The sequence below is a fragment of the Nomascus leucogenys genome, chromosome 7b (genome assembly GCF_006542625.1).
Source record: "Nomascus leucogenys isolate Asia chromosome 7b, Asia_NLE_v1, whole genome shotgun sequence".
NCBI lineage: Eukaryota > Metazoa > Chordata > Mammalia > Primates > Hylobatidae > Nomascus > Nomascus leucogenys.
The window spans coordinates 83,995,922-84,022,341 of NC_044387.1; the positions used below are offsets into that span (position 1 = coordinate 83,995,922).

Below are 26,420 nucleotides of genomic sequence, written 5' to 3' on the forward strand. Positions count from 1 at the left end.
GTGTGTGTGTGTGTGTGTGTGTGTGTGTATATTTTTTTGAGACAGGGTCTCACTCTGTCGCCCAGGCTGGAGTGCAGTGGCACAATCTCGGGTCACTGCAACCGCTGCCTCCCAGGCTCAAGAGAACCTTTGCCTCAGCCCCCACAGTAGCTGGGACTATGGGTATGTACCACCATGCCTGGCTAATAATTTTTGTATGTATTTGTAGATATGGGGGTCTCACCATGTTGCCTAGGCTAGTCTCAAACTCCTGGGCTCAAGTGATCCACCCACCTTGTCCTCCCAAAGTGCTGGGATTATAGGCATGAGCCACTGTGCCTGGCGTAACTTAAATATATGTTAAATTGCAAACAAAAATAATTTTCTATTCTCCAAATGAATTAAATCAAGTCATTTCTGTTTTGCAAGTCTATAGTTTCCTCATCTGTACCAAGAATGAGACAGCTTTAATATTGAACAATTAAAAAATTTCTTTACAGGATTCTTCCTATCACTTCCTTGTGGTACTAGGTTATACGTAGTAATAGGTAACACTGTCTTCTTGGATTATCACACAACTGGACATAGCGTTACATTCTTGAATGTATAAATTTAATAAGTATTTGAATGGCTGAATGATATCTGCAAGAGAAAGTCAACATTTTCTGTTCACAAATACTCTAGAGAAACAAATTTTATCACTTGGGCGATACAAGAATATCTGCTGAAGCCTCTTAGAGCAACCTTTACTTGCTGCTACTGTAAGGGTTGTAACTACGCTGTGATGACCGCTGTCCTTTAATCACTGAGAAAGTTGAGGGCTGCTCCCTCAGTCTGGGAGAGGAAGGCCACAAGTTTTATTGAAGTTATGGTCTCTATAAGGGAATATCTCCCATATTTACTTTGAAGAAATAGCCTCTCAAAATATATTTTAATATCTTTGTAGCTACAGTATCACTTCATTATTATGTTAGGAATTGTGTTTTTATTTTTCTTTGCATTCTTTCCATTAAAAAATCACAGTGATTTTATTAGAAGTGAATTGACATGCCAAGCTTTTAATAATCTAGGATTCTTTACATAATTATGCCCTCACTAAAGCAAAATCTTTAAAACTTCAGAAGACCCCATTCCTTCCCCACCTGACCATCACACATGTAGATTTCAATGCACAACTCAAAAACAAGATGGTGTACGTTGTGGTACATAAAGTCCTGTCTCTGCCACCAGCTTTGAGACATGGTTAAAATCATGTCTCTGGGCCTCACTGCCTCTTCTTCATGAGGAGCAGATTTTGACAGAGGCTGTGACAGAGGTGGAGAAGAGAATAACCATTCTTCTTTTGTTAACAAACTAATTCATTAGGGTTGGCATTGTGCCCATCTTAAAGCTGCCTTTCCAACCTTTCTTGGCACAGGTGGACCTTGATTATTTTCCAGCAATGAGATGTGAGCCAATATCTAGTGGGGCATTAAGTTTTTGCCTTTTAAATGTAGGTATTGTTCTTTGATCGTTTCTTTCATTTTCTGCTCTTTGCTACCTGCAATTCATAATTAAGTGGGAGAGTGTTCATTTTGCAATCTTGAGGAAAAGTCTTGAGAACTGGAGGTTTCTCAGCCCTATCAGCAACAGCTTGCCTTTGGACATCCTGTTGTCTTCCTGATTAAGCCATTATTTCCCAGGTCTCTGCCACTTGCTGTCAAATGCAATTATTGGTAAAAGAATTAAATAGATACTTCCTAGCTTCTCTTCCAGTCTATGGAGTAAGAGCCTATAATTTCATTTGTAAGAGAGCACAATACTTGAAGTCTGACCTTGATGCTCTAGAGCAGTTTAAATATTTTAGAGAAAGAAATATTTTATTTACAAACACCATCCCTTCCTCTCCGCCTACTGGCCAGTCATCATAATTTTCCTTGTAGGAGTTTATTAATTAAAAATTCATCTTTATCTTGTACTTTGTTTTTTATCAAACTATATTTATATATTATTCCAAGCATAACAATGGGTAAATATTAATAATGTGATTAAGGAATAAACAGATGTTTCACTTTAGACTATTTTGAATTAATCTTGAACTGAGATTTTAATATTAATTGAGTTTTTTTCAACACCTCATATCATATCTGTGCAAGATTGATTTTTTAAAAATCCTGTTTTGGCTTTGGTTTATTGTAATATTAATCTGAATAACACATATAATCATAGAATATTATTATTTGGCAATGACATTTTGCAATTTAATAAATATTCCTTGAATTACTTCGGTATTTAATACAGACAGATAAAAAGTGGAAGCTGGTACGGAAAAACAGCTTCACATTTTTAAAGTTTCTGTGTTCCAAGTGGATAGAATACTTGCAGTAACAAAATATTCATATCAAATCAACCCTCAATTATAAAATTGGCTTAAAATACTATTAAAATTAGGACTTCTATCTATGGAGCAATTTGATTAAATGGCTGGAACACATGAAAAAGTAAGGCTCCTCAAATAGAAAAATATCGGTGGAGCTGACAAGAATGGACCAAATCATTCGTAAAGATTCATCTAGTTCCAGACAATAGAAGCTCTGAAGTTGTCACTTCTAAATCTCAGTTAACATTCTAAGGAGAAGTGAAGCGTAAGGGAACCATCCACGTTTTCCACTTTATAAATCCTTACAGGAACCATTTAGAAACTCACAAGTAAATGTAATGCCACAGTGCCCTCTTCCTAACGACTACATTACTGCATACAATATTCAGTAAATGGTGCTGGCAGAAATCAATGCATTTTATAAACGTTTCCCTTCATATTGTCTTTTCAGGTTTGTTTACAAAATTTCAGTATGTTTTGCATGCCTTACTAAGAATGAGAAATGGAGAAGGATAGAAATCTTATTTTAACAAAGCTGTCATGAAAGTGCCTTCATTTAATATTCGTGATGCTGAAATTCAGTGGCAGTTCACAGATGATTTCGTGATAGGCAAGTGATAATCTGTGAAACTTTCCATAGCATTTCTGCTCCCCTGTCCTGCTTTACCAAATAACGTGTGACTTATGGCCCCGTTACCAGGAGTATATTGTTACCATGGTTACACCTCTAGAGAAGGTTGTTCCTGCGAAGATCCTCCTCAGGTCCCCAAAGTGTGGTCCCTGATCAGCCTCAGCAGTGCCAGCCTCACTCAGGCACTTGTTAGGGATGCAAATTCTTGAGCTCCACTTGGGAGATAACTCTATGTTAGTTTTTGCCACAGGACCCCCAGAAAATACAAACTATTGCCTTGTCAGTGATGAAGTAAAGTTTCTTTTGCTTATTGCTTGGGCCTGAGTCGAATATTTTATCCTCAAGTCTCTCGGTGTTGAGAAGACGTGTCTCTCCAAGGGGTCTCAAGGAAGCTGGTGGAAATGGTAAGATGGCAGCTACCTTTCCCATTTCCCAACGGTAACGCACGACAGCACACACACCACCATACTTTTCACAGATGTTTACACTGCGGACTCTGATCTGCCCTTCCTTAGTCTTCAAGTTCTCCTTTGTACCTTGAAGATGGAGGATGAGCTAAGATTAGGTAAAAGTAGTTTCACAAAATCTTAGCACCTCCTACATAAGTAGTCTTGATACTCGCTTTGGACTTTACAGTCCCTGGGTCTTTGGTACTTGTTTTACTGTTCTTGCTTTTGATTTTTTTTGCAGAAGCCCCTAAACAATAGAAATAAATCCAACAGAACTCTATTATTCACTTAGAAAAATATGACTGTATGTTTTTTCTGAATTGTAGTATAACTTGATGCAAACACTGTTTCTGTGAAATTGTCTGTTTGATGAAGCTAAATCAAACTTTGCATGATAGGGTCAGGTTTTCTAATTCAAATTACTTGCATTATATTCTGTCCTAAAATACAAATTTAAAAGTACTGCCCAAAGAAAAGTGTTGTTTAAATCTTTGTACCAGTGAAGAGTAAAGGCCATTTATTTGCATAACATAAAAATGCAGACCCGGCGCAGTGGCTCACGCCTCCTGTAATCCCAGCACTTTGGGAGGCCCAGGCGGGCGGATTGCCTGAGTTCAGGAGTTCGCCACCAACCTGGGCAACACGGTGAAACCCGTCTTTACTAGAATACAAAAAATTAGCCAGGCGTGGCGGCGAGCGACTGTAGTCCCAGCTACTCGGGAGGCTGAGGCAGGATAATCGCTTCAACCCGGGAGGCGGAGGTTGCAGTGAGCCGAGATCGCGCCACTGCACTCCAGCCTGGGTGACAGAGCGAGACTCCGTCTCAAAATCAGAAAGAAATAAAGAAAGAAAAAAGCAGGAGGTAGGGACTACTTTGCCAAATCCATTTCGTCTTTTTTCTTGACAGTTCACCTAGTTTCCAGCTTCCGTAACAGTCACGTGACCTAGAGTTTTCGATCTATAGAATGACAGACCAAAAAATTACCACCAGGTGGCGCCAGGCCCAAACAGTAGCTAGTACAGTAGCCTTTTTTTTTTTTTTTTTTTTTTTTTTTTGGTACCGCCAGACCTGGGATCTCCCAGTCGGCCAGGTGTGCAGGTTCTTCCTGTCATTTTGCATAAATGCAAAGCCACATTTTAATTGTTTACCGGCTCTGCCTGTCATACTGGATTTTGCTGCAGACGAACGAAAATCATACCTGGAACAGCAAGTGTAAAGCTTATCACATTATTTACATGCCTCAGTAAGATATGTTGTGCTAGAGGACAATAAGTAAACCTTTTACAAGTCCTTGGACTTGGTATGCTGGAGAAATTTGTAGAGGATCCATTCATATGAAGCAGTGGTTCTCAGTGTTCCCCGGTAGCAGATGCAGCAGCAATCAGGAAACTTCTTAGAAATCTAGTATTTTGAGCCCCACACCAAACTCACGGAATCAGAAACTCTGGCGATGGGGACCTTGTAATGTGCTTTAACAAGCCCTCAGGTGATTCCGATGCAAGCTAAAGTTAGAGAACCACCTGCACTTGAATGCAGTGGTTAGACACTTAGCAGAGTTGCACAGTGACCTCAGTGGAGTTTATATTAGAAGTAGTACTAGTTAGAAGTAGTACTAGTCCAGGAAAGGGTAATGAACAAATGAGTTTGGTTTTCTGGCTGTGATTTAAATATTTCAGGTTGGCTGAAAAAAATTACATAATTCATTTATTTGAACGGAAATGATTCAGAGTTAGCTCATTAATCACTAAAGCAAACTTTCATTTTTTGTTTTACTTTTCAAATTAGTGTTTAGGTAACATAAAAGCCTATTAAATCTAATTATATTAGTAACAATTTCAAATACTCTGGGAGAGAACTAAACAGACTCTTAATTATGAGGAGTAACTCTTGAACCTTAATAAATCTTTAAGTTCAGAGGTATGCCTATGGTAAATACTTTCCCCCTTAAAAATGTATTTTAAAAGACCAGCAGAAAAATTTGACCTCTGCAGACCTTTAGTGAAATTTGCTACAAAACTGGTGATAGGGAGGAAACAACAAAGCCAGGTAGGTGGTAGGCAGCTGATAAAGTTCACTAGTTAAGGCGCTCACTATTGGACACAAGTCAGCAAGTGTACACAAGTGCAAACTTGTTCCTTCCTCAGAATTACAGTGACATGGTGGCTGTGTCCCCACCTAAATCTCATGTTGAATTGTAGCTCCCATAATTCCCAAATGTTATGAGAAGGACCTGGTGGGAGATAATTGAATCATGGGGACAGCTTCCCCCATACTGTTCTTGTGGTAGCGATAAATGCTCTGTGAGTCTATCATTTCCTTAAAGAATATATTTTTTCCCCCTAGTTCTCTTCCATGTTAGGTCCGCCAGTGATAATCATTTGACATCTTTTGTACATGGCCCACTCTATTTTCTGGTTAAGTGCAGCCCCTCTGTCTCTCCTGATAATAGTACAAGAGGAAAGGTCTTGTACTGCACCAAAAATTAGGGTCTGCAATCCACAGGAACCGCAAGTGCAAATAGTGAGGAGTGGGCCATGTGTCCAGATGAACCTGGGAGATCACCAACCCAAATACAAACAGCAAATTAACAGCTATCGTCTTGGGACAGTGTGTGCACACATTGGTTTAGAATTGGGGGAAGTAGTTACCGAGACCCAGGTTGGGGTAAAGATACCACTGCAAGTAATTGGCAGTCTTACTGAAAAATGGTAATAAACACTTCCACAAAAAGGCATACCTAAGACCCTGAAATCAGTGGCTTCATTTTGCTACCACTCAGTTTGAGTCTCCTTTTGCATTCTGAACTGCCGGGTAATGGGAGTCTTTTCTAACTAGAATTGGTTTTCAGTGTTAGCTGTCTGATAGAATCATTTCGGGCATCAAGTTCCCAATAGACACACTCAGGCCTCGTTGAATCCATCACTGAGGAGTGAACCGTGCAGTTGTATGGTGTATTTTGTCTGTGATCCAACAAGTGTTTAAGAATGAGGGCTCTGGGGGCCAGGGCTCTGTACTCCCAGCACTTTGGGAGGCTGAGGCAGGCAGATCACGAGGTCAGGAGATTGAGACCATCCTGGCTAACACGGTGAAACCCTGTCTCCATTAAAAATACAAAAAATTAGCCGGGCATGGTGGTGGGCACCTGTAGTCCCAGCTACTCAGGAGGCTGAGGCAGGAGAATGGTGTGAACCTGGGAGGTGGAGCTTGCAGTGAGCTGAGATGGCGCCACTGCACTCCAGCCTCCAGCACTCCAGCAAGACTCCGTCTCGAAAAAAAGACGAGGGCTCTGGGTTCAAATTCTAGCTCTGCCACTAAATACTGTGTGACCTTGGGTGAGTTATTTTAATTCTCTGTGCCTCCATTTCTTTATCTGTAAAATGGTGATTAGAATAGCACCTACTTTGCAGGGTAAAGTCTAAGCAACTTAATACATGTAAATGCAGAACACTATCAGGCACTTAAAAATAATTCAATAAATGTTAGCAGTTATCACAACTTGGAGCTTGCAGCACCGGGTCCAATTAGACTTCAATTGTCCTTACTGTCTAGATTAATGCATCATGTTGATAACATCTCTGAGGAATGAAGATGAGATTTGTTCAGGCAGAATTAAGTCAGTGAACGCACCTGTTCCCCACATCTATTTTCTAAGTACAAATATATTTTTCGGAATACTGAGTCTCATATCAGGAAAATACAATCTGTTTTTATTAACTATGTGAACAAAGATAAGAAGGGTTATTACAAAAGTTACTTTGCATATACCAGGTAGAAACAGCTAAAAGATGGCACAATGATGGCTTCATTTCTGTAAGAAATGGAGCAAATATCATTATAGGTTTTAATATATGCCCCAGTAACTTCTCATTCTTGTCAAATTCAAAATGATATCTTAAGGTTTCATGTTTCCCAAAGACATACTGCTCTGGGTGACAGATTTCACAAAAGGTTAAAGGAACTCAAACATTCCAAATAAACTGAAAGCATGAACGTGGGTGTGTGGCTTAGAATTATGTCTTCCGTGGGTATCGCAGGACATGAGAAAGGTCCCACTGTCTCTGCCCCAGGGATGCTATTCTGACAACCTTAGTGACTGCAAATCCAAGAAGCTACCCAAGAATGGATACATGAAAAAAATGGCTCTTTTCCTCAAAAGCTAATTCACTTGGATTTCTACACATGAGGACTCTTTTGCTTTTCAAAAACATTTTTGGGGTTAGCTGATATAGTATTTTACCAAGAAGGGCTCACATTGCTTTGCAGTATTTACACTAGTTCTTGAGACACGCCAGTTGAGTAAAAAATAGAGGTGTGATAGTAGGGAAAATGCAACTTATAAATCCAAGCATTGTTGAAATATCATTTTTAAGGCTTTAGAAAAAGGTGCATTTACTTAAAGTAACAGTAAGAGATATATATTGTACTGATATGCTTGTCACGTTAGTTTACAATGTGAGGAATACGCTACTAAGAATTGTGACTCGGTGCTGCTGGATGCATGAGAGAGGTGTTAACAACTGCCAGATGAGAAATTGTCCAAATGCAAAGGTATTAGAGTCAGAGGCCAAGGGAACAGAGAAGATGTTGGAAAGAGCAATGGAGAGCAGAGAGAGTTGGGGTAGGAGCAGGAAGCCTGGGGTGCTGGGGAGGGAGAGGAGTGCAATGTGGTATTTAGGTCGAACGGGCTAGAAGTTGCATGGTCAGAGAGGCACTGGAGCCAAGCGACTAAGAACTCAGACTCCTGGGTTAGGGAGACTTGGGTCAGAGACCCCTGTCTGACTTGGGTCAAGTAACCTAACCTCCTAATGCCTCAGTTTTCTCATTGGTAAAATCAGGATGACAATATTGTCTCTTGTATAGAGTTTGCTGGAATTATATGAGATAATCTAGTTAGCACATAATAAGCAGGCAACTAAACCAGGCATAAATATTCTAAAAATAGTGTGGCCAGTAAATTCAAAGCTACCAAATTATTTTTATAAAACAGATAAGCCATTTTATGTTCAGTCAACTAAATGATGATTAAGAATTTCTCTACAAAATATATGTATATTACATATTACATGCATATGTAAATATATATGAGCCTGATGTTAGATTACCAAAATAATTTTTCTTATAAACATTGTCTTGATCTCTCATTGGTTTCTTTCAAGATTTTCGTGACAGATGTGATTTCCTAAAAGTTCTAAGCAAGATATTTGTAAAAAAGGTGCTGAGTAAAGTCATCCACTAGAGGGAGTAATGATATCACACATAATGATGATGCGAATGGAAAAAAGAAATGGAAAAATGTTTATGTATCTGTCCTGAGGGTAGATATAATATGTGGGATTTAGGCACATTTGCAGTGAAACTGTTGGGATAAAAGTTAAAACTGCGAATTCCTAAGCTTCGTTCCAGATTTATATCTGGGGGTGTGGCCTAGGAATCTGCATTCCTGGCAGGCACTCCGAGAGATTTTTATGTATGCTGAAGTTTGACAATTACTTCCCTACGGAAGGAAAAGTTCAGGGACATATTTTACAGTGGCATTGTAATATCTGACGGTTTTTCAGAGTGAATATAGTTTCACCTCCCTGCATATCCTCCCCCAAAACTCACCTAAATCTGAGTTAATATCGCCATGTAAGAACACAAATTACTTGAAAGTTTAATTAATAGATGCATTTAAACAAAGTTCCTTTAAAAATATTGAATCAATACTTGGTTGTCTGTTTTCTCTTGGAGGTTATGATGTAAGATATTTTATCACACACTCTGAAAGAGAAGTCAGTATATTACTGCTTTAGGCATGTTGAACCAGCAGAAAATCTACTGAGCTGTGTCCATGAGGATACTTAATTATGGATTGTGGCTTCATAAAGAAAACAAAAGGAATAATTGGTTACATTTCATAGTGGCATAGTCTCTCTTCCCCAGAGATTGAAACCCTTGGCGAGCGGACTCTTGGATGACACTGCCATTGATGATGTTCTCCCTGGAAGCCCATTTCTGTTGTGGGCTCTTTGCCTCTTACCTCTTCAGTGAACAGCTATCACACATGTGGAATCTGCACAGGTCTGTGGTCACTCTCTGTGCCTAAGTGATCATAGCCTTGCCGTTTAGGAGACAGTGCTCATGTACTAAGCAGAAGCACAGACACTGGGAAGATTAAAAGAGAAAAGCTTTTTAAAAGACCCAATTTTATCCCATCGTTTTCTAGTTGAAGAAACTGAGGGCCAGAGCACTGAGTTGACTTACCCAGTGAGATACATGAAATTATTAGATTTTTTTTCATTCAGGAGCTAATTATTAAAGCATCACAATGTATCAGACATTGTTGTAGGACGCTGGGGAAGAAGACAGCCAAGAGTTCTGCTTTGATGAAGCTTATATTAGGGTCCCAATTGTGGAATTTTGTGTAGTTGTTAAAATAGAGAACTGTGTAATTTTCCATCAATAAGAGATAATAGGTTTTGATTTCATAAGTGCTTCTATCCCTTTCTCAATTCTCTGTTGTGTATGTTTAGAAATGTCTTTCTAGAATATTCCTTTGGGTGGCAGCAAATAAAAAAAGATTCTTTTTGGAACTGTCTATTTGTATCTACCCACAGTAAGCTCATCTACTGACAATCCATTGTCGATGCTTATTCTTATGGGTCAAAAAATTCTTACATCCTATTTCCACTCTTTAACAGCAGTGTCACATCTGAACATTGTATTTAATGTAATTGGGTTGATTTTTTTTTTTTTAACTCTCAAGAGTCTCTTAGCCACATATACACTTGAAATAAATCATATATATATGATTTATATATAAATAAAACATAGAGTATATATTTGTACATATATTCTACTCCAGTTTAAATGAGAGTCAGTGAAACTTTAAGTATTGGTTCCAGTTTTGGATATAATAATACTTTAAAAAATAGTGTTTTAGTTACCATATCTAAAAATCCATTTTATCAGTATTTTGATATCAAGCATGATTAATTGGCTTAATATATTACATTTGAATTTGTTTTTGGCATCATACTGACTCAGCGTTTGCTAAGAATTTTGTCCTAAACCTGAAGTTTTTTTTTTTTTTAAAGAGAAGATTCTTTTGGGGTATAGAAATAAATTGTATACAAAATATTGTGTGCATTTTTTTTTTTTGTGGGGAAAGGCCCATGATTTTCAATGGATTCTCAAATAAATTGGAGACATTTTCCAAGTTAAAGTCCTTGCTTTAAACTGCTCTCCCTTGAATTGGTTTAATAGCGATAGCAGGGAAGGGCTGGAGGTATACATAATCTCCACAGGCGGGAAATGAAACTTGTGGTTCAGGGACTTGGTATGTTTGGAAACCAAAAAATGACTTTGCAACTATAACTGGCCAAATTTCCTCATTTACAGCATTTAGGATGAAATCCCAAATGTTGATTCTCATCCTACTGGGTGATGGGAGAAAGTGTAAAATGCTCATTTGTGTTTACATGGCAATATTCAACTTTGTTTCATTATTTTGCTGTATAAGCTGTCCTATCATCTCCAAATACTGTTTTCCTCTAATTAGAGAGCAGTTGGTTTGAACCAAAGAAAGCTTCATGGGAACTAAGAATCTCACTCAGTTCCAAGGATACCAGAATAATTTGTCTGGGTCTTTGGGAGCCCATGCCAAGGGGGTCTGTTTTTTGTAATGATTCCTGAGGCCTTTATGCTTTCTATGTGAAATTTCTTGAGACATAGGTGATAATTTTTCACATTCTAGAACAGTTCCCATTTTTCTTCCTAAAGCTTAAGAGTGAGAACTGAACATGAAAGGAACTCATTTAAAAGTTCTTCTTTAATAGCCTGTCGTTTTTCTTTCCTCTCTCTTTGGAAACCTAATAAAAATGGGTTAGCCTTGCTTTTTTTTTTTTTTTTTTTTTTTGCCTACATCCTTCATTCTCACTTATTTACCGTTATGATTATTATTTATAAATCTTCATGTTGAATACTTTTTCACTGCAGATTCAGTTGTCCATTTCTCTAGTATTATTGGATCACAGCAAGGGGATAGAAATTAAATGTTAAACCAATCTAATATTATTCTAGTAATTTGTTAGTACAAAAAGCAAGGAGGTAAGGTTCAGCATCCACACTGAAAATGCAGCAGGGAGGTTTAATATTCCCATTTAAACATCTCCTTTCTAATGAAGAACATAAGTCTTCTGATACTTGAGCTGACCATGATAAAGAGGGGGAAAAAAAGAAAAATTGGGATTCTGTGAAAATACATGGAGTTGCATGGAATAGAGATTTGTCTGAGGAAACTGAGATGACTAAGTGAGCATGAGGTAGAAGGGCACAGGTGAGGGGGCAAGAGTGGGCAGGACCAGATGATGAGGACCCCCGATTATCATCCAGAGTGGGGAAACATGGGGTGTGGAGCAGGCATGAACGGTTCAATGTGCAGGGAGAAGGAGAAAGTGTTCTTCCCAGATTTCCTTCATGAAATTCGTTCAAAAGGAATTTCTTTATGACTATTTGGTGTAGAAAGCATGATTACAAGGTACACAAATGTAAGCTGACCTCTTTTGAGTGAGGCAGTAGGAAGAGTTTTTCTGTTGTTCTAAGGAGATGCTTGAGCAAGTGGAGGAGATGCTTCAGAGAAGATAGAAGGTTCTCTGGCTTCAGGATGGGTCTTCTGCTACTCAACTTGGTCAATGCTGAAGTGAGTGGATTTAGGGACAAAAATCTATGAAGTAACTGATCTTTGAACTCAGGTTTACATGAACAGCTGAGGGACAGCCTGTATAGAGAGAGTCTGCAGAAACAGGATGATGAGCTGCAGGCACTTGCAGAGAGCACATGAGGGGTGTGGATTGGCTCAGGCCATGCATGGTTTTGAAATGTGGGCTATGTTTAAGCAGATCTCTAAGGAATAAGGTAAACAGGCTTTTGAGTTGCCAGGGTTTCAGAAAGGCTGTTCTTGCAGCTGCGTGGAGAGTGCACTAGAGAGAAGGTGAGCAGCTTGTGGCCCCTACAGTCCAGAGAATAAAAAGAACTGCTGTCTTGACAGTGGGTCTTATTAAATATGACTTCTACTTCAGAGAACATTGATCCTCTCACAGATAAACTCCCTTAACTTCCTGTCCTCAGAATAGATACATTTATAACTGCATCACACCCTTTTCACTTCCTCTCCTCTTATTTATGAGGACAAAATGTTCCCGTACAGTCCAAATTCATCATTCTCTATGACCCTTGATCCTTTGATTATATTTTTTCATTTATATTTAATTTCTTTCTAGCCCTATAGTCCCCTTCCCTTCAGCATTAAAACCTATTTCTATGTCTCTTTCAACTTTTACAATAGCTTATTTCTTATTAATTGCATGTTCATTGTAGAAAATTTATAAAACATAGAAAACTAAAACAGAAATAAAATTATTCATAATCTCATTTGCAATGTATGTCCTCAGTCTTTTAGTCTTCAAGTATACACACAAATGTATTGGAATGTAAATATTCAAACCATTTTAAAATGAAACTTTAGTTTTTGTATATTTTCATTCTTTGGGGCACTAGCAGAATGCAATGCAGAAATATAGGGAGTGGTTGGCGATTCGGAAAGTAGAAAGGAACGTTCCTTTTGAACTAAGAAGAAGTCAAAGGATGGAGGAAGAAGAAAAAACCACATCCATGTTGGGAACCTGGATGATGACAATGAGAAGCTGCAGACTGTGGTCCCGTTGCCCAGGAAGAACTTGGAGAAGAGATCTAACAAAGAACCACTTTGAGAAACATAGTTTAAATGACAGGAGCCACCACTGGATTTGAGTCACCTCTCAAAGATGGTCCTTTATTTCAGAACCTCTGATTATCTGCACTTGTGTCCTATGTCTATTATTCTTCACATCAGTGGGGCCCAAGAGGACTTGAATTTATCTCCAGCTGTCACTTCAGTCTTTGGCTGCCAAGCAGAGGAGTGTCCCCTTCCTTGCCACAGTTTCTCTCTCAGTGTTTATCTGAATAACCAGTGTGGACAATGCCTTCTACAATGCCTCAGGACATTTGTACATATAGGAAGAGTGTCAACCTTGGAAATCTAGTGGCATCTCTGTTAAAATTTCTTGCCCACTTTTCTTTGTTATACGGTGTTCTCTTATTGTTGAGTTCTCAGATTTATTTATGTGGAATATAAGTTCTTTATCAGACATATGATATGAAAATATTATTTTCCAATATATGGGTTGTCTATTTTCTTAAAAGTAACTTTTGAAAAGCAGATGTTTTTAATTTTGACATAATTTAATACATCAATTTGTTCTCTTATGTTTCTTGCTTTTGGTGTTATATCCAAATATCTTTACCTCACCCAAAGTCATAAAGGTTTTCTCCTTCCTTTGCTTGTAGAAGTGTTTCTGTTCTAGGTTTTATATTTATAGGATACATTTTGAGTTAATTTTTGTATATGGTGTGAGATATAGATAATTTTTTTACATTTATTAAAAGGATCTTCCTTTCCCTACTGAATTGCTTTATCAAAAATCAGTTGACTGTATATGTGTGGCTCTATTGCTGGATTGTCTATTATGGCCCATCAATTTACTTGTCAGTCTTAACAACTATACTACCCTGCCTTGACTTTGGTAGCTGTATAATATGTGTTTAAATCAGGTATTATTCCTTCAATTTTGTCCTTTTTCAAAGTTGACTTGGCTATTCTAGTTCTTTTGCATTCCACTTGAATTTTATAATTAGCTTGGCAATTTATTTTAAAAATTCATGCTGTGAATTTTATTGGTATGGTAGTGAATCTGTAGGTTAGTTGTGGGGAAGAATTTGACCTCTTCACAATATTGAGTCTTCCAACCCATGACTATAATAGACATCTCCATTCGTTTAGGTCTTTAATTTCTCTTAACAATGTTTTGTAGATTTCAAGGTACAGGTCTTGTGTTTTTTTTGTCATATTTATCCCTAAGTATCTAATAATTTAAATGCTATTATAAATAATATTTTTAAAGATTTCAATTTACAATAGTTTGCTTTTAGTGTACAGAAATACATTTGATTTTTATATATTGAGCTTACATCCTGCAATCTTGCTAAATTCACTTATTAGTCTTAGTAGCTTTTTGGTAGATTCCATCATATTTTCTACATAGATAATCATGTCATTTGTGCATAAAAACCACTTTTTTTAATCTTTTCCAATCGAGAAGTTTTTGTTTTTCTTGCTTTATTGCACTGGCTAGAACCTTCAATGAAATGTCAAATAACAGTTTTCTTTCTAAATAAAGAAACAAAATCATACTAACATGCTTCAATGATAACTGCTTTAAAATGTAACAATATATCATGTATATGTATTTAATTTTTGATGGCTACATGATATCATGTAGGTCAACTAAAATCTATATTATCTATATTATCTATATTACAATTAGAAACTTTTGTTTGCTTGGATGTCATATCTAGATATTTTTGCCCATCTCAAAGTCATACAAATTTTTTCCTATTCCTTCTTCTAAAAGTATAATTGTTTTCGGTTTTACATTTTGTATTCTCTCTTATAGCTAATTCTGTGCCCAAAATTTAAGTAGCAAAATATGGTGCACATCTGTGATTATTTCATTAAGATAAATTCTTAGAAATGAAATTTAAGGGAGAAGATGGATACATAGTCAAGATTTCTGATATACATCTATCACACAAATATATAGCCAAATTGCCCTCCAGGAAAATTATACCAAATTATTTCACTATTAGCATGTTTTAAATGCCAGTTTAAGAGGATAAAATTGGTATCAGCTATTGCTTAAATTTTCATTTTTTCACATTTATAAGAAATGTGAAAAAGGATGGAGGAAGAAGAAAAAACCACATCCATGCTGGGAACCTGGATGGATATAATTGCTTGTGTAGTCACTATTTGTATTATTTTGTGAATTTTTTTTCTGTTTCCTATTATATGTTTTCCATTGTTTGCTCATCGTACTGATGTTTCAGAACTCTTTTATGTTTACCTTCCAGTAAAAACATCTATCCTTTGGTTCTGTGCTCCACCTATAGCTACTGACTTGCTTACTTCTTCACAGGCAACATTTTGGAAAGAATATTGTACCTTTCTCCAAATGTCAACCCTTTCTCATCTTCTCTTGACTCTTCAACCCTCTGAAGTGTAGCTATCAAAAACAACACTCCAGGCCAGAAGTGGTGGCTCACGCCTGTAATCCCAGCACTTTGGGAGGCCGAGGTGGGCGGATCACCTGAGGTCAGGAGTTTGAGACTAGCCTGGCCAACATGGTGAAACCCCGTCTCTACTAAAAATACAAAAATTAGCCAGGCGTGGTGGCGCATGCTTGTAATCCCAGCTACTCCAGAGACTGGGGCAGGAGAATCACTGGAACCCAGGAGGTGGAGGTTGCAGTGAGCAGAGATCGCGCCACTGCACTCCAGCCTGGCATCAGAGCCAGACTCTGTCTCAAAAATAAAACAAAACAGAACAAAACCCAACACTCCACTGTAACTGCTCTTGCCAAAATTACCAATGACATCCTAAATGTATATTTACTCTCAGTCCTGTCTCCAGCACCTGACACTATTTAGACTATTCCCGTGTTTTTTAGATTTTGATTCAAGAGTGTTAGTCTCTATTGGTCCTTTGCACTTCTCTGATGGCTGCTGCTTCTCATTCTCTTTTGCTCCTCTTCTCTACTTGCCCTTGCCCCTCAGTTCCCAGGCCTTCACCTTCATCCCCAGTCTCATCACACTCTCCCACTCTTTCTCATCGCTCTCGTGCTGACTCCTGAGCCTGAGGCTTCCAGAGACATTCTGATGACTTCTTTTCTCACACTTCTGTCAGTCCAGACTCAATCTTTCTCAGATTTACCACGCATCTGGTTGGCTCACAGTCATCCCAAACCCATGTGTCCTGATGGGACTTTTTATGTTATTTCTCCAGATTTGCACATTTCTATGCTCTTCCCCAGTTAATAATTAAACTCTTCACCCCATCACTCAGGTCAGAAAGCTGAGTATCATGAACCACTTCCTCCAGCGCATCCTTCATCTTCAGCCCTGGCAGTAAGTAAACTTTAGCTCAGGAACTAAACCCTGCCAAGTGCTTTTACTCTGTCTTCTCAGCTGCTACTTAATTGAGTCCATCTCCTTTTCTAGCTTGAATGTTGTGCCTGGCTCACTCACCTGGACACTTTGTTCTCCACACATGGCTGTGGAGTGATGTTTGAAAACTACAAATATATTAATTCCTTATCTAATACCTGTAACTGTCTTTCGATTTCCTTCTGGATAAGGTTGAAATTCTTTAGCAAAGCATCCTATATAATCTGATACTTGCTTTCTATTTAACCTTGAATATTATCTGCCTTAATATTAATATTAATGGTCTTATATTATTAACTTAATTCTCACAACCTTTCTGTGGTGGACATCCTATTATTACCTCTATTTAGATAAGAAAGGGGTGGCTAAGAAACTTGCCTATGGTCATCCTTTTCTCTGGCAAAGCCAGCTATTTTGAATTTGTGAATGGTTTATCCTCTGTGTGTTTAAATGTACGATTTTCTTTCCTAGGACTGCTTCAACTCTCTATATCTCACTGGGAAACATCTAGTCACCATTCAAAACTAGTTTCAACTACCTCCTCCCCTGGGAAGCATTTTCCAATACACCCAGGCAGAAATGATCCCTCCCTACCCTGAACCACAGTGGCAGCATAGGATCGTGCTTACAACCATAGACTTGGACATCGCATTGATCTGAAACTAATTCAGCTCTACCAGGTGAAAACTGAGACCTCAGAAGATTTATTTAGTCTGTCTAAGCCTCAGTTTTCTCATTTGTGACACTATGATAAGAATACCGATTTAATGTTTCTCGGCAGGATTAAATGGGGCTACGTATGTAACAATGCACATACCACAATGCTTGGCACTAGTAAGCAATGTGTGAATTCTGGCCGAATACTGTAGTCATTAACACAGTGGATCTTAGAATACAGTTGTCACGGTAAATCTGTGCCTTTATCGAATTTACTTAATCATAACCCAGAAAGCAAATTTCCCTAGGCTCTAAGTGACCTGATATCCTCTGTATTTGCCAAAACATTTCTATGGATATACTATAAATCATTTAATTGACCAAGCTTCTGTTTTTGCTTTGGCTGTGAAAGGTTTTAGAAGCAAATGATCTTCCCACCTAACTACATACGGGACCTGGAGTACACATTGTCCTTATGTTTGTCTTATGAGTTCACTTCACTCTCTTTTACCACAACCTCCTTAACCGTTCGCCTTACTGTTTGGTATGTATTTCTATAAACAGGCTCAAATCTTTTGTGCGTTGTGATGGAGTGCTAGTAATTTTTGGAGGGTATAACAAGAGACGGCTGAGCTCGGCAACCTAAAAGCCTTTGTTGACTGACTGACGTTTGAATGCCTGATCTGTCAAATCACAATAATGGAAAGAAAATAACGCCAATTCCTTAATAATGGATATGATAATTTGTACTATTTTATATGGATAAAATTCTTTGATTTATTGAAATAAGAATAGCAGCTGAAAGGAGCTGAGGTATGTTTTATCTAATAAATGTGCAGCATGAAAATGCTCTGAACCATTAAGACCCATGTAGAAACTTTATTTAAGGCCACATACTTGTGTTCTCAAATCTTTAGGAGTCATGAAATGAAATGTGGCTACCTTTTAGGTAATCAGTTTCTGAACGAAAACTTAAGAGAAAAAAGAGTCTTGTAAATATTTTAAAAACTGTCTGAAAACCTAGACCAATGAGTGAGTGACTAAGAACTACTTCAAATTACCATGTAAGTTAAATGTAGCCTGCGAGGTGCATTGCCAGGATTAGGTTTTAAAAAGCTCTTTCAATCTTCAAACTTCAATAAGGATCTTAAGGAAGCCCAGTTTTCTTGCTAATAGTGAGCCAGCAAAAAAGAGTCAGATGTTTGTTACTATCCTGTCATTGGGATTTTCCTTTAAATCAACCACTTGGCAGTGCAGATCTCTGGGGAAACACTTTTTTTTTTTTTTTTTTTTTTTTTTTTTTTATGATGTCAGTTTCTGAATTCAAGTGTGATACTGTCATAGAGTCTCACACAATTTTGAAGTGACCCTACTTCCATGGAAAGAACTCCCAAAACTGGGCCTTGACTCTTAAAAAGAAGAAAAATATACAAGTGGGTGATATTAATCTCAGAAAATACTTTGTCTTTTCAGTGATTTAATTCCTCAAACCATGAGAAAGCTGTTGATTGCAATCAATTTACATAGAAATTTGTCAGACTATGCCAACATTGTGACTGCCGCTTCAAAAAATGTAACTGCCTGTAGTAAACAGCCCTGAATCTCCTGTGAATGCAGAGGCAGTCCATAAATGCTATGGGGTTCTTTTCACTTTAATGCTTTAATATAAACATCCCTCATGCAAAATTATTTCACTGTAATAACATGATATCTTATAAAAAAGTAACAGGTTTGTGCATACAGGAGACATATTTGACCCTGTGTGTTTTAAAAGATGATTGTGACTTAAGGTTTGCAACAGTGGAAATGGTTTTCTAGACAGGAGAAATCAGTGAGGTGGGTTGCCTTGACAACATGGGTTAGTTGCATCAAGAAATCCATGGCAATACAGGACCTAATCTTCTGTTATGTCAAGATTGCAAACAATCTACCAAATTAGGTTAAAAGAAAACGAATCCCACAACAAGGCAGTGTTATCTGACCTATGAAATATTAGTTCTTACTTTTTATCATGAACCTTGTTAGAAAAGATGAAAAAATCTAGGTGGGCAAGACAGTCAGGAAAGCAGGAGTAAAGTGGGTTTCACTCAAAATTCTGCTGTCCTCTCCTCTAAAGCGCTTCACCCCCAGAAGGATTCCAGGAGTTCTGGCATATTCTCCGAAAGTCGATCCTGCTAAGAAAAATCTTACCCTGATTCTGTTGATTTCCCCAGCAGTCTCCACAAAGCTTCTCTCTGGGGATTATCACTTGCTCCTATTGCATATTCTTAAATAATGAGCATAAATAAGGATTACCACAACAAAGCTAGTTATTAGTTAAATAGAAAACAAAACCTGTTAACATATGTGCCCTGTAGTCCAATTATCCCGGCGGGGCTGAGGAAAGATTTATCTATAAAGTATTAAGCCTCAAAGACAAAGCCTGTTATTGAAAACCTACATTATTGAACATGCTTGTTTCCTTCCCCCAGCAAGCACCCCTTTGTGGCACTGTTCAAAGTTCACAATTTTGATACTCTGCTTCTAAAAATCACCATAAAGCAATTTTGAATGAGAGCTTAGATTTTTCTTTTATAGAGGATTCTTTTAAGGTAATCAGAGCAATGCTTTTCTTTGGCTTAAACTGCAGTATCAGTTTCATTTTCAACAACTGTCGCATGCCGCTACCCATCGGATATTATCAGAGGTGGTCCCCAGTGCAGGAGACATACTGTGTGTCCGGGCTGCCCTTTGGTTTTGTCTTTCCTGGCTTGAAGATTGTGGAAGTGAATTGGGACTGGAGGGACACATATTAGGAGCAAAGGAACTGCCTCTGTAACAACAAAGTTGAGAAGCACTAGGGCAAAGTCCCATGAGTTCAGACAGTATGAATCTGCACACGATGATGGCTCCAACCTGTGCAGGGCCAAGGTAACCTAACAGACTGTGGTGTTGACTGTGAAAGCTAAGAACGAAGAGAGTTTGTTCCAACTGGCATTTATTTTCTTTCTCCTGGGTGACAGAATGCCTAATAGATGGACCCACCATCTACAATAAAGGCCAGTGTTACTCATCAGGTTTTATGTCTGGGGGAAGCACAAACCATCACTCTAAGCCTATGAATAGTTTAAAGGGTACCAGTGGATGAATGAAAGCCTTGTTTGCTAGAAGTATCTTTAGAAGTGACAAGTGAACACACATAGCATCAACAATGGTTCACTGACTATATACTAGGCAGAAAAATATGCTTATTTTGGAAATTTGCCAAAGAAATAATCATGGACAGCTTCTGATTCAGTCCTAAGTATTAGAATTTCTCATTAAATCAATATAAGAATGCAGAAAATCCACACAAGTATAAAGCCATAATTTGTGCTTTACTACATTCTTTTACTTTATAAGTTAATAGGTTCACCAACATACCTTGCATGCAAACACTCTTAGGGACCACATGAACCAGGAATTCAAGAAAACAGAACCCATCTTGATGGGTACAGCAAACCACCATGGCACATGTATACGCATGTAACAAAGCTGTATTTTCTGCACGTGTATCCCAGAACTTAAAGTATAATAACAAAAAATTCTAGCTACAGCATATTCAGTGAAGAATAAAATCTCTTCCACAAATAAATAATAGGGAAGTAAGAAATGAAGTGTGGCAGAGTAATTCTATATAAAGAAAAGAACCCATCTTTATGCCAATGACATCTAGCACCTGAGGCTTTCTTTTTGATATTTTCAGAATGATTGAAAAATGTGTGAGTAATCATTCTCTCCCTGAGTCAATGCTACACAAAACATGGTCCTGCACTGGCATCACTGGGAACATGGTAGAAATGCAGAATCTTGTGCCCCACCTTATGCCTACTGAACCAAGATGATATGGTTTGCCTGTGTCCTCACCCAAATCTCATCTTGAATTGTAGGTCCCATAATTCCCACGTGTTTTGGGAGGGACCCATTGGGAGTTAATTGAATCATGGGGGTGGGTATTTCCTGTGCTATTCTCGTGATAGTAAGTCTCATGAGATCTAATGGTTTTATAAAGGGGAGTTTCCTTGCACAAGTTCTCTTCTCTTGTCTGCCGCCATGTGAGATGTGCCTTTGACCTTACACAATGATTGTGAGACCTCCCCAGTCACGTAGAACTGTGAGTCCATTAAACCTCTTTCTTTTGTAAATTGCCCAGTCTTGGGTATGTCTTTATCAGCAGCATGTAAACAGACTAATACACAAGACTTGATTCTTTTTTTTTATTTTTTGAGATGTATGCCATGTACCTAGAGGAAAAGTATCATTTTAACAACCACATAGAATTTCACTGTATGACAATCTCTTGCTCTATTCCTCTGCACCCTTCTTTCCTATTATCTCAAGATAATCACTTTCAAATACATTAAATAATGCTCCTGATATTTACCTCCATCTCTTTATATAATGGTCTTCTATTGCTATTGACGGCTTATTAATATTACAGTTTATCTATTGATCTCATTATTGTCGAAGACTTAATGCCTAGCCATACCATTTCTCACTCGCATTTCCCATAACGTCCCAATATAAGTGGCTACATTGGATATATCAATATAAGAAATTATAACTATATAAAATGGCATTCATTAAATAAATTAACTATTACTCTAGAGCAATGCTTTTGAAAGTGTCATCTGGTGACCCTGAGACCCTTTCAAGGGATCCATGCAGTCAAAACTAATAATAATTCTTTGTTTTTTATTTTAATCAAATTTGGTTAAATTTGGTTGGAGTGTTTCCTTGAAATCAACTTAAGCTGGGATCTTAGTTTCTACTATTTCTCCAAAGTCACTTGATAAGTGCCTTTGATTCAGAAATTTGGATGAGGAGACACTCTAGGGAAGACTGAAGATGTAGGCTATGTGGAAACCAGGAGATTATTTTTCTTACAGAAATAAATTCCTGAGCTTAGTCTTTTTCAAAAGACTCGAGCCTAACTATTAAAGGTGTCTGGAAATACCTTTATGACAATGAAATATCTTTATGACAATAAGTCTTTGGAGCACACATCTTCTTCAGGAGCTGAGAGGCTGAAGTCATACTGAAGATCAGTGCCAGCCAGCCCGTTTTGGCCAGTGTATCTTGGGAAAGGAATATTTATCTAGGCTGCTGGGATCATCTTCTACATTTAAGGCATACAGTTGCACAAATTGGTCTGTGGCTGTCACAGGGAGCAGTGGTCCAAGGAGGACCAGAGGCTCCTAAACATATCTGTTGGGCCTGAGGCTAAGAATCACACAATGAACTCCAAACAGAAGCCGCAGTTGTTCAAGGTTGCTCAGTGCCAGAAAACTAAGGTGAATCAGGTGCATCAGGCATCTAAATTCCAGGACTCAAAAGAGTGTCTGTAGCAGTTGGGGCCAAGTAGGTTTCTCCTCCTTCACTGAAATGGTATGCTTTGGTGTTCCTGGTGTCAGCCACTGCTGAGTTTTTCACTTCTGCTTCTTTCATTTCACGGTTCTTGAACCAAATAGTTATCACTGGATCATCAAGGTGGAGGGTTGATGCTGCATAGCAATCTGTGTACACGGTCTTTTGGAACACAAATTTCAACACTCTAAGCTGTTCCAGGGTAAAAACTGGACGGCTTCAATGTGCACAGCTTGGTTTTGCTGACATGAGATTGTTTGGGAATGCTATAGTTCAATCAACTGGGTCACGATAGCCACACTGTAACGTCTGTGTCTACTCTGTGTCCTTTTAGTTTTTTATATTTTTGAATTCTAAATAAGGTTATATTTTGAAGTGGGAGGGGGGATTAAACAGCTTTGAAAACCAGTTGTAATCTCAAAGACACTTTGAACAAAAATTCTAGAACCATAAAAATGCTAAAAAGCTGAAATTAACTTATAGTGTAAACATACTAATAGTTAATATTTATTCTCATCATATTCCAGATATGATGCTAAATTGTTTACATGCATTATCTTATTCAGCTTTCCTATGAACCATCTAAGGGGGTACATATTCTTATTATCCCCATTTATGCATGAGAAAATAGAGGCATGGAGAAATGAAATAGCTTATCCAAGGTTATAAAGCTACAATGACTGCTTTTAAGAACCCAAACCCTAGCCGCTGACTCTAGCTAGAGCTCAAGATCTTAATCATTACACTGGTCAAATGCAGTAGATTAAAATTATAGGCTATTGGATTACTTTGTAAGGGAAGTCTTTAAGGTAAATATTTCAATGCATCTGTACAATGATTTATTACTCTGTCAGGTACTCTTATGCAAATGAATGCCTGGAACAATTGGTACAACTCTTTAGAAAGTAAGCATAAGATAAATATTGTTCAAATATGTCAGACAAGGCTACTTGTTTTTATTAACTTTTTAAAATGAACTCCTGAAGAGGTTTTGGTATAACTATTTTTCTGTCTTAATAGTGCTTACTTTATTAATTTGCTCAGCAAGTTCTTTATAGATAATCTAGATTGTAAACTTAAGCCAGCATAACCCTTATCTGGATGGCCATACATTCTGAATGACTGATACGCAAATTAATCAATGCATTGAACCCCCACAATCATCTAGTGCCTGAGAAATAGTGAGAAATAGTCAGCTCTTTAAAAATGTGCATGCTACCCTCTTGTTGGCCTTCAAGTGGATTCAGTGCTAAATACTGATTTGGTAAGAACAAAACAATGAATCTGCTACAGTGTTGATGATGGAGGGATGGGAGAGACAATAATATCATTATTTTCTAGGACTCTACAAAGTACTTTTACTGACATCGTTTTATTCAACAGAACCCCCAAAAGTTGAAAAACTGGGTATTATTGCCAACCTTCTACCTCCTTTCCCTTTCTTGAAATAAAACTATCTTAGGTCACTGGACGCACCCAAAGCCACCAAACAACTACATGGTGGGGAGGGTGAATCCAGTTCTTCCACACACTAAATCTAGATTCTTTCCACTGTATTTTACTGCATCCCATTAGGAAAATATTTGCAGAGTTATACGAACATTTCTACCTCACAGAGATTGTACATTCTTGGCCTGGGGACTGAATCTAGCCTTCAGACCTCTTTTGTTTTGCCTGAAGAGTTTTTGAATTTGAATCGGTTACTATTATTTTAAAAATGGTAAGAGATTAAATCTGGGATTTTCACTTCATTTGCAAAATAGTTTTGGCAACAATCAACTAGAACTTAGTAGGGACATCCCCCTTGAGAGTAGGCACATCTATTTCAGAATGCCACAGACCTCACCACTCCTTACCATATCCCTCAGTACTGTTATCTGCTATTTTTCATCATAAAACCAGATCTCTTCATTCATTTTTATTACCTATCTGGTTTCTGATATAAAGTAAATTGTCTGTGGACTAAGCAGATCTCTACAGATACTGTTAGTAATTTTCCTCATCCAACTTGGACAGGGTAATCTTTATGCATCTTTCTAGCCCTGGTTCCCTACAGTCAACAACCTTTTTATCTTAATTTTCTTCATTAAATTGTTCCCCTAATGGAACAGAGAGGCAGCTTTGAAATTGAAGATTTCTTCAGCTAAAAATTCTCACAAATTTCCCTTGAGTCATACTTTAATAGTTGGAATTGGCCCTGTCTGGAATTACTAGAATTATTCCCCATACCATTTTCAAGTCTGTTTCAAATTATTTTGACTAACTCATTTTCCAACTCCCTCCCTCCATCTCTGTCCTGCCAGAATGTAAATTCTCTGAGGTCAGAAGATTCTGGTCTTGTCCACTACTAAAATCTTAGGCCAGGTACAATGACTGGCCACACGGCAGGTGCTCAGTAAATATTTGTTTACTGAATGAAGATAAAAATGATGAATCCTAAGTGGATGTTACTGGAGCCCTCTCAGTGTGGTCTTTCAGACCTAGCTGCCTGTTGTGTGGTCTTCTATATGAACAGAGTCCTCTCTTCTCAGCAATCTTGTAGGAAATAATTCATTTCCTAGATGCAGAAAAGGATCTAGCTCCAAAATTTGTTAACTTTGTTTATTGATAAAAATACTCCTTCAAAATATCAGTTTTTGTATTGAACTAAAATTTACAGAAAACCTAGCTTTTAAGAAAATAGAGTTATCTTTCTTAGGTTAACTAAACTGATTTGCTCAGACTTTAAACCTACACTGGGTTTTTTGTTTTTTTTTTTTTTCACTGTGCGAAGTGGAAAATGGCTTTCAGCCCATCCAGCCTCTTTTCTTAGGGTCAAAAGTCTTTCATGTATGCCTCAGGGCTGCAGAAGAGCTTTGCTGTCACTTGCTTTTGCTTTATTTTAGCCTTTACTCACTTGCCAACAGCTTATAAGGAAAAAAGAAAGTGTAGCGAAGGTACTTACATCTGGCTTCCAGTCACTTTTCAGGATGCCTCCTAAATGCTAACTGCCCTCAAACATTTTCGTTTTCTCTCTTCTCTTTTCTTCCCTGTTCTAACTTGACTATTTTAATCCTACTTTTTAAATTTAAAAAAATATAGAGTCCTTCTTGCTTTTCTCACCACGGTTTGCTTTGAAGGGTAATGAGAAAGATTTAGACGCAGGCTGTTTCTTTATCACTTAGGTCTTGGACTCCCCCTCTTATTCAGCATCCTATCCTGCACCACTTAAGCTACTGCGGATATGAAGGATTTTCTTTATATCTTTTAAAAATTCTTCTGAACATTTAAAATGCATTTGAATGTTAGGTCTCTTTCTTTCTTCCATTTTTAAAAAAATAAATGGATTCTTCACTTGCTTTTCACAAAATCACAGGATTTTTTTTAAATTTTATTATTATTATGCTTTAAGTTTTAGGGTACATGTGCACAATGTGCAGGTTTGTTACATATGTATCCATGTGCCATGTTGGTGTGCTGCACCCATTAACTCGTCATTTAGCATTAGGTATATCTCCTAATGCTGTCCCTCCCCTCTTCCCCCCACCCCACAACAGTCCCCGGAGTGTGACGTTCCCTTTCCTGTGTCCATGCAAAATCACAGGATTTTAAGTTGGAAGAAACTTTAAAGATATCCTACCAGTCTCCTTGTTTTACAGATGAAGAAACTGAGACAAGACTCAAAGCGGTTAAGTACAGAACCAGAATTAAAACCCAACCTTCTGGATTCCTAGTCAGAAGTACTCTTTCCTTTAGTGTTGAAATTATTATTTTTTTATTAAGCTATGCTCCTTATACTTTAGTTAAAAGATGATTTAAAAATACTTATCATTCCCTAAGTGTAGGGCTCTTTGTGCCATGGGAAGGGAGTACAAAGTCTTCGGGAGGGAATTCCTTATA

General features: G+C 37.8%; 1 protein-coding gene across 1 annotated transcript in view; it reads right to left on the bottom strand.

Moving 5' to 3' along the window:
• MARCHF1 (membrane associated ring-CH-type finger 1) overlaps positions 1-26,420 on the bottom strand; it is an 861,096-nt gene that overhangs the window by 21,376 nt on the left and 813,300 nt on the right. The gene's annotated exons all lie outside the window — the stretch shown is intronic.